The following is a 17,464-nucleotide window of genomic DNA, read 5'->3' on the forward strand; positions in this document are numbered from 1 at the left end:
GGCGTGGGCAGGGGGCTAGGCAATTACTGCCGGAGGGGAAAAGCGAACTTTTGGAAGAGGCCAAGTTTTCAGCGGGTCGTTTTGTCGGCGGCTCCTGGGGAAGCCCGGCCGCCCTCAGCGGCACCGCCGCTTCCCGGCGTGCACGGAAAAGCGCTCTGAATGCGACGCCGCAGAGTTGCCCCGCCAAGCGGAGAGGGTCGCTTCCCCTCGCAGGAAATGAAATCGTGTCGGAGTTTTTCTAGGGAGAAACAAATTAGTTGTGTCCCTGGCTACCTGCGCTTCTGCCCTTGCGAGCGCTCTGCCAGGTGAAATCGTTTCCCCGCGCATCCGAAGAAGGAGCGGGAGCGAGGGGGACTGCCAGCTCCCACCTCGCACTCCGGTTTCCCCGGGAAAAGCAAACCGATTGCTCCGGGGCGCACCTTCCCCACACCCCTCAGCCCCGCTGTGTCTTGGGCAGGGAAGGCAAGGCGGGCTGCGGAGCCCTCGTTGGCAGCGCGGCCGCGGAGCGGGGCCGCCCGTGGCTCCGCGCCCGCCTCCGCGCCCCGCTGCGGAGCCGGCCCGCGGCGCCGGGCGGCAGCGAGCTCCGGCCGCCCCGGAGCCGGAGCGGCTGAAGTGAGCAGCTGGTGGGAAATGCAAATGGCTCCCGGGGAAACATAAGATACGGGGTGATTTTCATTCCCCCCTCGAGTGTGTCGAAGGAGCTGGACATACGTTTCACGCTCCTAATCCTTCTTTTACATTTTTAGTCATACTCCTATTAAACAACTAATTAATGTCCACAATCACCAGGGAATACATTAGACATGCTGCCGTGGAAGAGGGGTTCCAGGGTGTCTGGAAGCTATGGAGCCGACTTAATAGGCGGATTTCAAATTTTTTCCCCCCTTCTGTCAAAGCAATAAATGTAATAATAGATTTCAGGGCGAGCGAAGGCCACGGCGGCTGTATTTATAGTCTGGCTCCCCCCTCCCGCCAGCGCAGTGACAACAGCTTTAAAAACTCCGAGGAGCCCGAGGAGCCCTTCCTCGGCGGGCTGAAGCGGGGAGCGGCGGTGGGCTCGCAGCCGGCGCCCGGCACCCGCGGCCCGGCTGGGGCGTGAATAGCCGGGCTGGCAGCCCTCCGCCCCGGCCCCCCGGCCGGCACGCCGGCTTTCCGAACGGCTTGGAGGGAGGACCGGGGCTATTCCTCGCCCCGACAGGCGGAAAAGCTGTTTTCACACACGCCTGTCGCGACTATCCGTTTGCGGGCACCTGGCGCGGCCAGCGGTGCTCCCGACGGCGGCGGGAGCCGCGGGGTTCTCCCCGCGTAATCCCGGGTCTCAGCGTGGGCGAGCCGAAGGAGGACCCGGGCTGCTTCCCCGCTGCCGGCCGGGGAGGCTTTTGCCCAGGGACGGGGGAAGGGGGAAAAAAAATAGCCGACAGCACCCGCGACAAAAAGGCAAAGCGTATCTAGCGGTGACTAAACACGGAGCGAGCCGCGTTTCGGGCGCCCCTCGCTGCCTTGCCCCGGCCGCCAGCGCTGCGGGACCGGCGGGAAAGGGAGTTATCCTCGAAAGAGTGCGGTGGGGCGATTCACGGCCATTTACTTTCTTCGTTCCCGGATTATGATCTCAGCCCTCGCAAGCAATCCCTCTCGTCTCCCCCCCCAGCCTCTCCTCCCACCTCTCTGAGCTCCTTATCTGACAGCAAACGAGTATGTAAATACCTATAGCTGGCTATGTTTAACACACGCAAACATTATTGATTTGTTGGGCTGCTCGAATATTTTCTTCCTGTCCAGATCTGGTTTCAAAATTGCTCATTCAGGCGGTCTGTCCCGATGCTACAACACAATAATTGTTAAAAATTTAAGCATTTCAAATGGACCCGTTGATTTGCATATAAATTAAAATTACTATGCCTCGCGTATTCCAATGTTTTAGAATAATTTCGAAATTAGCGCTTAACCACTTCAGCTAAAAGAATATATAAATGTCTGTATTGACTCACTAATGAATTACCTAATTAAAACGTCCCGAGGACGTCGGTCGTTAGGAGGATTGTTAAAGCAGGGCACAATTAAGGGTGAGGATGACGGTGCGAACCGGAACGGAGCAACCTGTTAACAGAGAGTAACCTAAGCTTCACGCAGTAACTCCCGCATTTATTTTCCTTTGCTTTGATCCCTTATCCCTCTTCTATTAATTTTTCTTTTTCTTTTTTCTTTTTTTTTTTTTTTTTAAAGCAGGAAAAAAGAAGAGGAAACGCAAATATCTCCCGGTTCGCTCCGGCGCTGCTGCCAGCCGGGCGATGCCCTCGGCCGGGGCTGCTCTCGGCTCCCACCTTCCCGGCAGCGACCGGCTGCTGGGAGCGGGGAAGCGCAGCCAGAGACCGCGGGGCCCGTCCTGCGATAGAGATACTAACGGGGCACTTACCTTCGTCATGAGACTAGGGATAAAAAGGTAGCTCTTCCTAGGAGAGGCAGTGCAAAAGAATGCGAGAAGTTCAGGGGGAAAAAAAAAAGAAAAAAAAAAGACCGGCGGTGCGAAAATCTGTAGCCTCGGGGGCTAGCCAGCAACCCCTTTCATTTCAAGCACTTATTGATTTGCTGTTGTCATCTTTGGCGACGCAGAAGGACACTTGAAAGAATTTCTGATGGGGCTCTGATCTGAGAAACGAGGTGACCTGACCGAGCTCTCACCAAATTCTTAATTACCACATCAACTGCCTTAAAAATAAAAAAAGGAGGGGGGGTAGGGAAAAAGCAGGGGGGGGGGAATCTTTGACAGCAACAGAGTTTGCTTATCCGAACTTTTTTAACCACTCAGAAACTCTCCTTGTCCCCTGCTCCCACCGCTGTAATAGCAGCCCTGCATTCACACACACACCCCCCCCAGCCTCCGCTCCCCGCAGCCCCGCGCTCTCGGTCCACCGGCCCGGCGAGCCCGCGGGCGCGGAGCAGCCGCGGGGCGCTGCGGAGGGGCCGGCGGCGTGAAACCACGCTCCCGCCCGGCGGCCGAGGCTGAGGGCACCCCCCCGGCCCCCCTTTCCTGCACCCGGACCGAGGGCAGGTCTGGGGAGCAGCCCTCGGGGGCCGGGCAGGCGAGGCTGGGAAGGGAGTTGCAAAAGAAGACATTTCAAACGCAGCAGATTGCAGAGGAGAAGGGAGAGAGGTCAGGACGAGGGGTGTGTGCGTGTGTGTGCGTGCGCCTGTGCGTGTGCGTGTGTTACACTCCACCAGGCATGCAAGCCTGCGACTTGTCTGCAGCCAGCTGTCTGAATGTCATCGAAACTAGATGTACACACTTTGAGCAGGGGAGCCAAAAGGAAAATTCAGATGAGGAAATCAACACGAAAAACCTATTGTCAAAGGCACTGGAAGGCAAACAGTGTTTGGTGTTGCTTGTACACAGGCGTACAACGCTGACAGATGACAGCAGTGCTCTTGGCTGAAGAGAAATACGCTGCCTTTGTCCCACATGGTGCGCACACACATGCACATTCTTTCTTCTTCCTGCTCTGGCTGCTGTTTCTGCAGGACAAAGCAAACCATCCTTCATGGGCATCATCTTCCCTCCCTCCCTTCTCTCTCTTTTTTCTAATTTTTTTTACTCCCCTCCCTCCCCCGCCATGTGTGGTTGCTCTTTATTTTGGTGTCAGAAAGCTGAGGGATGGGATTAGCACCTATTTCAGCATGTCTGAGTCTGTCCACCTTGCAGCAGCGGCCGGACCCAGGCTGTGAATGCTCAGCAGGCTTTTGCTTAGCATTTTGTACCCTTGTTAGCTTTGAAGGGGCACTGTCCTTTCCGAGCAAATGCCAGTCTCACCAGTTCACGTCTCCCCCTCGAGCAGGCTGGTGACATCCCTGTTGTCTGTGTGTGCCACCCCTCTCCCATTTCCAGTGGGTCGGCTGCTCAGCTATGGCAATCAGGACTGTCTGGTTGTACCTGAGTCTTACACTCTCTGTTGAGCCTCAGCTCCTCAAAGTCTGGTTTGTAGGGTGGCAACGCTTATCAATAAGGATTAGATGGCCTAGCACTCGTTTTCAAGCCTCATTGTATGGCTTCAGTCATTTGTGACAGGACTTTTCAGCCCATAGCTTGCTCATATCCCGTGTCCAGCACAGTATACTTAACATGTCTGTCTTCTCCCTACGTGCCTGACGCTTTGCAATGCTGTCACCAGACTTCCTTCTCAGCAGTGTCATGTTGTAGCAAAGGGAATGAATGAAACCACCCCTTGTTATCTTACAGGAGCTGGATTCAAATTTGGGGGATTTGGGAGCTTAGCAGAGAAACCCTAGAAGGGGTGCCACTTGGATTTTTTTTGACATGGCTTTCTATGTTGCTTTGAAGGCCTTTTCCAAAGCTTACAGAAACCCAGGATCTCTGTGTAGTTGCTTAATTTGTTCTCATCCATACTTGGTAAAATTAGACCTTCTGGTAAGTGCTGCAGGTGTAGGCTGAAGGGGATGTCACATTTTTCAAAAAACAGGTACAGCGCAACAGTGCTGCCAGTGTTGGAGCGTCACAACCTCCCTGCTGCGCTCGTCTGGAAAGCAGGCAGGTGTCACACCTCCTGCCCGTCGCGGCGCGGGGGGACCCATCCCTCACGCTGTGAGTGCCGGCCGTGTTTGTGCTCACCCTCGTCAGGGAGCCTCTGTCACGCTCGTCAAGCGACTGCTTCTCCTGTGTCTCACTTGCCTCTGTCGCGGCCAGTCCGTCCCTCAAGATACGAAACGCTCCGCTCAAAGTGTTCGCGCGTGGTCCCCGGCTGTGGCCTTTGAATGTGCCTGAAGGAGAAGGGGGAGAAACGATGCCAGAATGACCCCGAATTATCTGTATATTGTGGTTTTGTTACAAAAAAGAGTACCTCTTCTTACTTTTATTTTGTTTGTCGGGCATGATGTAATTGTGAAGAAGCTTGTTGAAGAAGATGAGGTAAACGTGCATTGCTTAGGCTTTGCGCTCCTCTCACACATGGTTTTGTGGTCATCCAGTGCAATGATCTGCGATTGATCTGTTCCCGGGCTGTGGCATCTTTGCTGAACTACACATTGCTGAAAGGGTAGATACACACAGTAAGTATCCACCTGTGCCTGACCTCACATCCTTCCTTACAGCAAACCATTTTCTCTTCTTTCTGCTTCCTCTGGGCCATCCCTGCCCCACTGGGGGTTACCTGCGGCTGCAGTCCCTCAGGGCGCTTGCCCCCCTTCGCCATGGAGGCCCCCAGAGCGCATCTCCCACCCTGTGGCTGCCGGGTTTTTTTGGTAAAAAGGTTGGGAAGGAGTGTGGTGTGTGCTTTGAAGTTTTGGGGTGAGATTTTGGGGTGCGACAGTTGGGTTTTGGCACGTGGTGGGGCTGTCCCACTACCTGGCGTTGGGAGCCAGCTGGAACCGGCTGTGACTGGCTCTGGGCAGCTCATGGCTACCTCAGGGGCAGCTGCTCAGCAGCCCCACTGCCACCGTCGTGCCTCCTCGCCCATGGCCTCCTCACCCATGGCTGGGACATGTACAAAACCTGTCCAGGAATGTGGGGTGTCACAAACCCCCATCCCTGCCAGCAGTGGGGTGGGGAGAAGGAGGGGAAAATCTCGCCCAGTGTAGGGAGGCCCCGCTCCTGGGCTGAAGGGACGCCTGCCACTGCCTTCCTCTATGGTGGAAGGAGAAGGGACGTGGCCAGCGTCAAGACAGGTTTCAGTGCCCAAGGAGCTGGCTGAAAGCAAAGGAAACGGAGCTTAAAAGCAGCCTGGCTGCTTAAGTGGGACGGCTGAGCAACCCCTGTCACTGTGAGGGGAGGCTCCGGCCCCGACGCCCCTGTCCCACTGGGAAGGCCTTGCTGCCCCAGCGCCAGCCCCTCGGCCACGCTCCCTCCACCCCAAAACGGCTGCCGGGCGGTGGGACGGCTGGTCAGGCCATGTCCCAGCCTTTGGAAAGTCTCAGTGCTTTGGAAAGGCTAAAGTATTAAGCAGCATTTGGGGAAATCGCTGGAGGAAGGGCAGAGGCGGTGGCACCCAGGAGTGTGGGAGTGTGGCCAAGCTCTCTTACGCACTGTAATACACCGTGTCAAAGAGCTGGCTCCTTATTAGACACTGCTTTTAAAAAGTGTTTCACTTGGAGACATAATGGTAAATTTTCTTCACCAGTTGAGGGCTGCTTCCCTACCTTATTATTTTTTTTTTCCCCTTTCACTACTTTTATATGAAGCCTTTCTGACGTCCCCCATCAGAGAAAATGTTGAATGCCTTTAGAAAAATATTTGTTCTGATTGAATTTATGGTGTGATCTGCTATTCAAATTTATGGTTAGCTTAATGTGGTAGGTTAGATAAAATGTCTCTTGATGACATCGTGCCAATCACATAAAGCCATACTTTCAGGCATGTTTGGACAGCTTATCAAAAAGTGTTTGGAAACAGAATGTGGGTATAATAAAATGCAGAATAGACTTGGAAAGATCGCCAGGTTAAAAAAAACACACAACCCATACCGTAAACTAAAAGGCAAGTTTATAATTATGCTAGAGGAGTGTCTTCATTTGCCCCAGGCAGAAGAGACACTGACTTTGAGGTTGTACTTGAAGAGGAAAGGTAAGATGTACTTAGTGATTCTTTTTGGGAATCTTGAGGAAAAAAAAGTGTTCAGTGTGTTCAAATCACTCCAGTAGACAAAAAAGGGGGAAAGGAGAGCCTGCAAGCAGGTTTCTCTTCCATGTTTCTCTCCTTTCGGGATCCTTGCTTCCCAGGAGAGCAGCGTGCTCGCTGGTTTTGCTGGCGTTGTACCACCCTGCTGAGCGCGGGCACAGCTTGGTGCAGTGAGGAGCAGGTTCCTTTCCCACTGCTTTCTTTGATGGTGTTGATACAATCTCACAAGGACAGCATACCACGTAAACCAGTTCTCCATTCAGCTGGGCCATCCCTGCACCATCAACCCTAACTAGCTATGCTCTGTGGACTATCATGGAACGCGTGTTTATGGAGTTGCTCATGGTAACTACAGCCATTGATCTCAAGACTGAACTCTTTCCACACCAGCGTAACTCACTTTTTCTATCTGCTGTCTACTGGCCTTATTTTGCAGGCTTTTACCATCCTGGGCAGGGTTTACTCATGCCACAATTTCTGGGGATAAGAGCCATGCTGCCTTCCTCTGTTTAGCACCACGCGACTTAAATGAATATGTTCCCCATGTACCCTTTGGGGAGAAAAGAAAGAGGCCGTTTAAATTTGGCAGACAAAAGTTGCTGGAGACAGAAGATCTTTCTGCAGCTGATTTCTCTGTCTCTGCCTGCTACTGAGCAGCTATAGGTGATTTTGGTTATTGTTTTCCCTCCTGATTTCTGAGACCCAACATTTTCACACAGCCCATTTGTCTTTAATTTATTTTTCTTTTTGCCTCAGAGCACTGGGAACACAAGGGGCCATGAACACTTTGTGGCAACCACCTTGCCATGAAATGAAAGCCCAAATTAAAGCAGGGAGGCTCAGAAAACACCACGTAATAAGAACAGCCAGGAAGTTATTTCTGTCTTCTCAGATTTTAAAAGCTACTGAACATACCTGTGATTATAAGTGAGCTGTAGGTCAACAAAAATGGCTGTTAGTGCTTTCATTATAATCTCAATTGTTGGGAGTTTACATAGCACAAACATTTGCTTTGTGGTGAAAGTACAGCATGTAAGCCTTTTGATCTGCAAGCAGTGAAAAAAACCCCAACCTTTTTTTGCTTTGTTTTCATTCCCTCCAAACACACTTTACAAACTGGGTTACAGCAGGAGCGATCTGATGTTTGAGCTATAAAACATGGCATGAATATAGATGACATTGGCCACTCCCACTTTGCTTGGTTTGGGAGAAAAATCCTTTTAAAAGGCATGATAAGATCTCTTCTGAGTGTGCTCAGTAGCAGACTGCACTGTCTCTGCAAAGAGATGAGAAGCCTGAAATATGGGCTTTGCCTCATGTATAGCCCTGCGACGAGTAACAGGCAGAGACACTCCCTCTGCTGCTCTGAGACCTGCGGGAGGGCAGAGAGAGGCTCAAAATATGGTGAGTGTGAAGATTTGGAGATTCTTCAGTTCACACAGGGCAAGGGAGCAAGGCAAAGTCTAGAGTTGCTTTTCTTCTTTCTTTTTTTCCAGTTAAAAAGGCTCCCCTTCTCCCCCAGAAAATAAGGGCAGCCCATTTGTGGCTTCTCCCGGCTTTCCCAAAGAAATCAGCAATGAAATGCTGAACAGCTGGGCTCCTTCTTGGCACTTCACAGACAGGGGGGTGAGAGAAAAAGATTTCCAGATACTAAAGCAGGAGCTGCAGCTGCTGCTATGGCAGAAGTTTTCCTGGGAACAAGCAGGTAGGGAGCTCTGTAGTGCCTGGACAGGCTGAAACAGTAGCAATGGGCGCAGAAACGGGCATGATGGGCAGCAGCATCACTGCCTGCCAAACTCTGGCTCTGCCTGGTACCCGAAAAGGCCAGGCAATGTCAGCTCACACGCAGTGGAGGCTGTGGCTGCCCAGTCCGTATCAAATGACAAGCTGTTCCTTTAGAAAACCTGTCTGTGGGTTTTCCTAATCTGCTGAAACACAATGAAACACAACGTGTTCCACTTTTGGGCTGTTTGTCACGCCTGCTGAGCTATGGTAGAAACAGTAAGTAATTCTGTATTTGCAGATGATACGATAATACAAAAGGAAGGCATCTTTAGGTCATTTAGGCAGTCCTTAAGTTTTTTTGAGCTAGACTTGGAAGGGTGAAGTACAGAGTTGATTACGATCTTCCTATTCCAGCGCCCTGCCGGAGGACTCACTTTTTCAGATTCTTTCCTTGTTTCTCTGGTCTCTTTCTCCCACACCAGCTCTCCAGACTTTTGGTCTCACACATTTACTCCAGCTTTCCATTCTGGGGATGTTTACACACAGTTATATGAGGATTAGAACTTAGCCTTATGCATTTTCCTGGAGATACAGAAAACTCACCCCAGTGCAGAACCTCACTTTCCCCCAAATGCTAGGTATTACTGAAAAATCATAGGTACACTGAAACTTCTCAAGCTTAGAGATTTTTTTTTTAACATGTAATTTTTTAATAGAGGAAAAATATTTTGCCTTTCTCTTCTTCTGATAAGTTACTGGCTTATCAAAGGTTGACTTTTTTTCCTAGAATGCTTCTTCAACACAGAAAAGTGCTGCTTTCCCAGTTAAAATTTAGCATTGTTACAGGCAATGAAAAATATTGGTCTTACGACAGGCAGTGTGCGGGAACTGTGAGTATGAGAGGAAAACACACCCAGGAGTAATCAACAGCGCCATTTCCATAACTCTGAACACCTGTTAAACCCAGTCAGGGCTTGGCACTTTAAATACCAGCTCTGAGAGGACTGTTTTTGTTGGGGTTGAGGGTTTGTTCATCTTGGGAAGCTGAGGGTTTAGACAGGCTTTGTTCCATCCCAAAAATATATTGCAGGGGAAGGGTTTGTTTTGGTTTTAGTAATTTGTTTTATTTTTTTTTTCCATCCCTTTCCTATCCCTAAGGGTAGCGTGAGTGTGCATATGTATGGGGGTGTGTGTATGTATATTTACCAGAAAAATCTGATACTCCTGGCTCTTTTGATGGATTTGATGCTTCCTGGAAGTTTTTTCTCTTCCACTGAGGTAATGTTTAAAGTTACTCACACTTATTAATAATTCCTAATAATGAGCAGAAATATTCCTAATAATGAGCAGAATTAAGCTTTGAGTTCGTATCCAGAAAATGCCTTTAAAGCTAAGTAACTCAGTTCAAGAAGGTATGCTGTGGATACCTTAAATCCATAGAGTTGATGTCTTGGCCTACTTCTCTCGGGTGGCTTCATTGTGTGGGTGGTCAAGTTAGTTCATATCTTCTACTACCTGTTTTTTACAAGCTGGAGGAGACCAGACTATCCTTGCTGGTGGGATACAAACTATGTTTTCTGACTGGCTAACGTGACAAAATGGGAGTTAGGAAGAACCCACGTAGTTAAGGAGTGGACTAGGCTGACCTACAGTCAAGAGGATTTTATCTCTGAGTGGTGCAGCAGCTAAAAGCCTGTGGACTGTTCTTAGCTAACAATATTTCTCCTATGCATAAAACTTCTGCTTTTCTATAGTTTCATGATCTCCCTTAGTCCTAGGTTTGGCAACTTCTGTGTATATCTGAGATGCTGAGTTTCCTGTTTTGTGCTATCATTTCATTCATTAGCTTTCTAGTTAGCATAAAGTTTTCAAGGGAAGGTGGCACCTGGCATTTTTAGGGTGTCTTTGTTTTCTGCTTTTTGGTACAACAGCCCTTTGTTCTTCCTGATTTTTTTTTTTTTTTTTGGTGCAAGAAAGGAAGGCAAACTAGGTGTGTTACACACACACCACACACCACACTCCCCCCCCCCCCCCCCCCCCCGGCTTTATTGTTAGGGTCTCTGATACTGTACTGAGTGCATCCAAATTGCTGCATTTCTGACTTAATAGTGTTAATACTTTGAATATATGTAAATGAATACACAAAATAATTGTGCTCTAGTCTTATAGCAAAGCAAGTAACTGAAAAAATTAATTTGCTTTACCCTTTCTTATTGTATCCCTATCTTAAATATGTCAAACTCTTCACTGTTCTCTTCCTAAAGGCTAGGCAGTCCTAGTTTTAGCAGTAACATAGGAGATGGTGTTTTTGGGCAAAGTAAATCTGAATTTTAGTGTATTAGGGAATTTTAAGCTTATATTAGCAGGCTAGCATTTAAAAGATCTTTAGCAAAGCTTGGAGTTCTAAATCATTGAGCTGTTATATTTATGAGGGGTATTACACAACAGCTTCAGTTCCAAGTATTTTACAAATGTTTTTTGAGATTAAAGCATGTCTGCATGTTCTTGCTGAATAAAAGAAACTGATTGTGCTAATTCAACACACACTGTTTGAAAATCCTTTTGTTTGGTGTGTAGGCTAGAATATCAATTTGGTATCTGGAGGCTGCTGCATCTTTGATGGGGGTTTGTTAAATGCACCTGTAATGCAGATATTAAAATGTACCTTTCAATTCTGTAAACAGTCTTACTTGAGGGGAAGGATAGAAATGTAATAATAAGAATACCTTTAGAAGTGTCAAAATAATTAGTGCTCAGGTGTTTAATGTCTGGCAGTGATATTGCTGGTACAATCTGTAGAGGTGCTAAATGCTTAGCACTCTTATTAATGTCAATAAAATAAAGATACTATGGAGTGGCACAATTCTAAAATTTAGTTTCCTAATCAGATGATTAGGATAATAATGCTACTTTTATTTTGTCATCCTATTTGATCTTTACATGTGAAAGTGTTGAAGTAAGAGGCTGATGTTTTCTTCTATCTGCAAAGTAGAAACGCTATTTTTTGGATAAACTGCAGCTGTGAACTCTCTAACTGGAGAATAACACAAGTGATTTGGAGGCAAAATGCAAGACCATAATTAGAACGCTGACTTTTCTTTTCTTTTTCCTCACCCCTCTCTTTCTGCACCCACTTACCTTTTGTCCTAGTCTGTATGGCTGATATTAAGAAGATTCAATGGGGATTTTCAGATTTCTGTTAATATTTAAGACCTAGCAGCACACTGGCTTCTTTATCGTTGTTTGAAATCTCAGATGGTTTCTGGTGTACCATGACTATTTTAAGACTGAGATGCTTTAGTTCACGTGCAAATAGAAGCTGTCAACTGTTCAGCAGAACCAGGATACTTTCAGCTCCCAGGCTGAAGGCTGCCATATACTTTCAGCATGTTCTTGTCTGTCTGAAAAAGTTCACAGCTGGTTAGTTGAATGACATGGAAGGAAGGACTTTCCTCTTTCATGATGCAGATGGTGCTAACTAGTAACTTAGCAGTTGGGGAGAATAAGAATGATGAGATGCAAGGAGGAGCAAAATGTTAACTGAAGCCCCCAAAATGACATGTTTGGAGGCTTCTGTAAGTTGCGATTGAAAATTGGAGGGGAGGGACTCCTGTTTCCTTTTCTGAAGTGGAATTCTCTTTTAGGTATCAAATTATGAGTACAGCAGTGAAGTGGCCCCTTGCTCCATCCCCGTAGTGTTTAAATTTTTGATTTGACACAGTTTTAGAGGCAGTTCTCTTTGTTTGGAGGTTCTCTGCTCTTCTCAAAAGCCAAGCTTTTTTTGTACTGGCTCAAAGAGGATGCCTAAAATTGCTAGTTGCCTTTGAAAGTCCTTGTTTTTTTGCAAGTAGTACCTATAGATGTTGCGTTCCCGCTGAGTATTTTCTGTCATTTCGCAAATGTGTTTTTAAATTAACCATCTGCTAGAAAGAAATGGTAGTTAACGGCTTAGTTTCTTGGCCAGGACAAAGGTTTATTTCCTTTTGTTATTAGTTCTGTGTCATCACAGAAAGTAGACTAGCTTTGAGTTTGTCTTATTTTTTTTCCTAGATATATTGGGTTGAATAGCTCAACATAACAAATTATTCTATGTGCTTTAGTTTCAAGTTTTTCATGTAGAATCCAAGTTCTAGCATCAGGATTCAATTAAATGATAGTTCAATTTGACTGAAAAATTAATGGTCCAGAACAGAAACCTCGTAGTATTTTTTGAAGTTCTTATTTTCAGTACTCCTGTTTTAAATAAAAATCTGGACTCAGCCCAGTAACATAAAGCTACATGTTCTCTCATCAACTAAACATACATAATGATTAAATTTAACAGTGATTGTTTGCTTATTGCTCCTTTTGGCTGCATAGGTATCTTTCTGCATTCATAAAACTAATTCCCTGGCTATAAGTGGCACTATACTGACTTGCTGTGAAAAGTTTCTTGCTACTGTCTGTTGCCCTTTTCAGGAAATAATGATTTGCCGAGTACAAATCATATTCTGTAATTATATGTCATCTTCAATGACAGCTTGAACATTCAACTCCTGTTTACGCTTGAATCGGACATATTGATTTTTCATTTTAATGATAAACAGATTGGCATGTGATACATTTGATGATACATCTGCTTAAAATATGTTAAGATTGCTGAATGAAAAAAGATTTTGCAGTGTAGGCTAGTGGAGGCATCCAGGCCAAACATAAAATGGGGATGCACGCTACTTTAGGTAATTCACACCAAAAGAGAGTGCAGTTCCTTTAATCTGGTATACATGCAAGCATATTTATAATTTGCTTTTCTGGTTTGCTTTCAGTCTGTCTTTTGGCCAGAAGAGATTTTGCAGCCAAGAATACTGGGAGTATTTAAAAAAAAAAATTACTGTGGCTTTACTTGAAAAATGGTTTTGGTTTTGAATTTTGATTTGTTCTCATAGTCAGAATCTACTGCAAGTTAAAATGGCAATTGGCCAAACTGCGCAATGTAACCTCTTGTTACGTGTGCGTTCCCTCCTAAATGGCTTTATTTTTGTTGTTGTTCTATAGAGCTGCACATATGCACCTTAACATGTCAGGGGAATGTGTACTGTACTGACTGTATTAAAAATCTTTTCTACTAAACTGTTGGTTTTGGATAAAGATGAAGGCTTCCAGGAATACTCCAATTTTGCCAAAGGTAATGATTTTACTAACCCTTTAAGATTTCTTTAGAGTGTAAACAGAGACCTTAAAAAAAAAAAAAAAAAATTTGGGTTCTTAAAATTTTCTTGTGGACTTGCACAGGAAACTAAGCACTTGGCTTTATTATATGCTATCTAAATGTTACATAAAATCCAGTTATCCAATTTAGTTTGAGTAGGCACTGTGATGTAAACACTTATTTCCAAGTGCAGTATTCTTATCAGGTAGCAGGTACAAAATAAAAATATATAGAAGTATATATATATACACACACACATGTGCACGCTGTGTGTGTACAAAGGCAAATGACTTGTTAGTGTTCTGAATGGTTTGGATAGAGCAGTTTTAACCAGAAAATGACTGGCATCCTTTCACAAAAAAACCCAAAGAAAACCCACCCAAGCCATAATGGTGGAATTGGCTGTGAATGAAAGAATGTGTAAGTATTTACAATAAAGACCTTATGCTTTCTGCTTTGTAGTTTGCAAAACACGGAATTGAACACTTTGGATAATCTTGAGACTTGTACTTCTGTGCTTCATGTCACAGAACATCTTGAGGTCCTTCTCGATCAGTGAGGCCATCACATGTGCTCTGTCCCGAAGTATCTTTGTCCGTGGTGATTTTTAAGGCTATTTCTTCCTTCAGACTTCTATAATTTGACACCTGAAGACAAGTGGTTTGTAGCCCCATACCACAGAAGAATGTAATCTTTTTTTAGAAAGAAATGAAAGAGAAATGAAATCTTTTTTCAGAAACTGCTCTGAAACAAACAGTCGTTTTGCTGCTCAAAGTGGGGTGAACCCTGAATACCCAGTCTCCCTGCTTCCCCCCGCCCTGTTTCCTGCCAGAGTCTGTCTTTAGCGGGCCTTTCATAAGCTGACCTTGGCGGGGGGGGGGAAGGGGGGTGTGTGTTCAAGTTTGGTCTATAACATGAAGATGATGCAACGATTCCTTTGAGAGGTCCAAGGGCACCAGCTTTCCCTGGTTAGCTTGTTGCTGGTGTTTATTCTTTTTGGACCCCGTGCTCTTTTCTTTGTGTCTTACTAATCTTTTTCTCTTTATGTTCTTTCTCCATGTTCTCTTTGATCTCATTCCCCTATATTTTCAGGACGCTGCTATTATAAGTATGGCTGTATTTGATCACATAAAGGATACATCCATGGTCAGGTTCTGTGGTCTTTGAGCATGGCCTGTTACTACTCCACTTGCATTACTGAAGATTCACAGTAGTGAATCCACTGTGAGTGAATCTACAGAAGAGTAAGACACTCTAGATTCAGCATGCTCCTGTGTTTTATTCAGCTGCTACTGTGCAGAGCCTGGGAAGTAGAGTATCCATGCTTGTCTTGAGGGGGTGGGGTGGCGAAAAAAGTAAAATTGAGTATCGATTAGTTGAGGTCAGTTAATAGGGAAGGTGTAGAGGATGCTTCAAGAAATGGAGACCTACAGATGGCTTGCTTTTGCAAGAGAAAGGCATTTTTCCATTCAAGAAAGAACCTTACACCTTAAAATTCAGCTGTTGAAGAGAAATATAAAGAAGCAAGGGGCTGCTAGTTATACTTGATTATATCCTTCCCCTAGCCAAAGTTCAGTACAGCGGCACATCCAGGACATAAACCCTTTTTCTGTGGGTGAAACTCCTGCGGGAGTCATGTGGAGAAAACCGTATAAAAACAATCAGCTCTCCAGATGACTGTGCCGTGGAGTTAATTGCTAATGTTAGCTTGTGTTCTTGACTTTCCAGTCAGAAGTTGGCAGGTCCGATTCAGGAAGGCTTTTACAAGAAGCTCTTGTTTTGTATGTGTGTGCCAGTGGGGCTGCTTTTTGTAGTTGATGCAGGGGAAAGCTTTACATGTGGCCCTACTTGAAAAACAATCTCCCCCTCATCTGTTTCTGGACTCCCTTGTCCCCACTTCTTTTAAAATAGTGCTCTAAAATATGACTCTGTACTGCTCTTAAATATTAGGGCCAACACTTTTCTCTCTAACCCTCCCAGCAGGCTGCTGTTAAGCACTTTATGCTGCTGCCCGTGTGGGATGTGCGTGGAGTCCTGCGGGGGTCTGTACTCCGAACAAGGGCTGGGTGGGAGTGAGGAATTAATCGTTAGGAGTCCATACCTCAGGCTGGTGTGGTTAGCTGCACCCAATACACAGACACAGTATGTAGAGAAATCTAGGATATAATGTGTGTTTTCAGAGTATATTATCAAGAAGACTCTAGTAGGCTAACTATTCTGTGTAAATATGAGAAATACTTGTAATTCTCTTTGCAAAATTTGTTATATGGAACAACAAATGTTGTTCCATAGATTGTATAATGATGTACCTATATAGATTGCACTGCTGAGATCATGGCTCTTACTATATGTGCATCACTTAGTATGTTAGGACCTGCATCTCAGCTGGGGTCTCTGCAGACTACTGGAGTATTTCTGCTCATGCTCCCTACACTATAAATGTGTCCTATATAGGTTTGATTGTATTCTGTAGTGCTGTGCTTTTTTCTTATTAGCCCAAAAGACACTAATGAAATCTTTTCATTATCAGCTTTCAGTTGGCCTATCATGGATGCAAACTCACTGTTGCTTCCAAAATACAGCAGTGGTATGTTGTCTCTCCCAGTGACATGCACCTTTCCTGCCAGTCAGGCAGCTGAGTTGGGGTGGGGAGTATAAAACAGACAAGCTTTCAGGCACATAAGCCTTTCTTCATGCTTGACCATATACAGTACACAATTACAACAGATCCTTTAGGCACGCAGATCTGTTACAATACGCTTGTACAGCAGTGGTATAGACTTTTTCATGTAAAATATGAATTTAAGTGTATAAAATAACAGAGATGGTATCTTAAATTTGTTGTTAGCAACATATATGTCAACTTATCTTAATTTTCTCATTAGTGAGATATATGATAAGTTACTGGAGACCAAGCTGCTGTGGCATTATTTATGTTAACTGATACAGCTTAATAGTGCGATGATGAAAGGGACCTGCGAGAGGAAGAGGGAAAGCAGAACTTAGACAGCTATCTACTGAAATGAATGGCATTTTGACTGCTCACTGGGTTTTAAGTTGTTCTCAAGTGCAGAAGAGGCATTTTGATTATATTATTAAAAATAATAAAAAACCCTCACCAAAACCTGGGTATGGGTTTTCTTTTGGCTTGACTTTAGGCAGTTCAGCAGCTGGTTTGACTTGGATTTGCATCTCATCCTAAATGGTGAAATTTGGAATTGCTGTTTAAAATAGTGATAATTTTTTTTTCTTCCCTTCTGTGACAGCATTCCAATTTCTGGAAAAGGCTAGGAGCTCCTTGGCAGATAGGTGCCTGGCTATCGATATGTAGCTCAACAAGGTAGAGATCTAAGTGCCAAATGTGAATAGTAAAGAGTCCGTACATTTTATTAAAATACCTTTGCCAGCGACAAATAAAAGGGTAGGAGATGAGCTACCTGGCAATGTCCCAAGTACATCCCAGGGCATGGAAGCCTCCTGGCAGACACAGTGTGGAGGAAGACTTGTGTCATACATGATTGTTGGCAAGGGGAGGATTGAAGTATGTGTGCGTTGGTTGGGGTGGGTGTTGCTGTTGCTGTCTAGAGCACAGCCCCAAAAACAATGGAAAAAGATGACTTGGCTTATGACTCGTGTTTGGCACATAGCAATGATCAGGAATCTTCTTGGCAGACCCCTGCTCCTCTTCTCTTTAGCAGAACCCACAAACATAATAGAAATGGGCTGTTGCTGGAAAGGAAAGATGGATGTTTGTAAAGGGCACTTGAAAGTGGCAAAAGTTGAAGAGCACCAAATAGTTGAGCTGAGCTTCTCCTCCTAGTCTCCTGCTGATTTTTAATACGATTTGGTTGTTACTTGAGTTGTTCTTATAGTCAGATTACATGTGGGTATTTATAATTTTTATCCCTGCTATTTCTTTTCTTTGTGGA

Source organism: Mycteria americana, chromosome 4, assembly GCF_035582795.1.
Source record: "Mycteria americana isolate JAX WOST 10 ecotype Jacksonville Zoo and Gardens chromosome 4, USCA_MyAme_1.0, whole genome shotgun sequence".
Lineage (NCBI taxonomy): Eukaryota > Metazoa > Chordata > Aves > Ciconiiformes > Ciconiidae > Mycteria > Mycteria americana.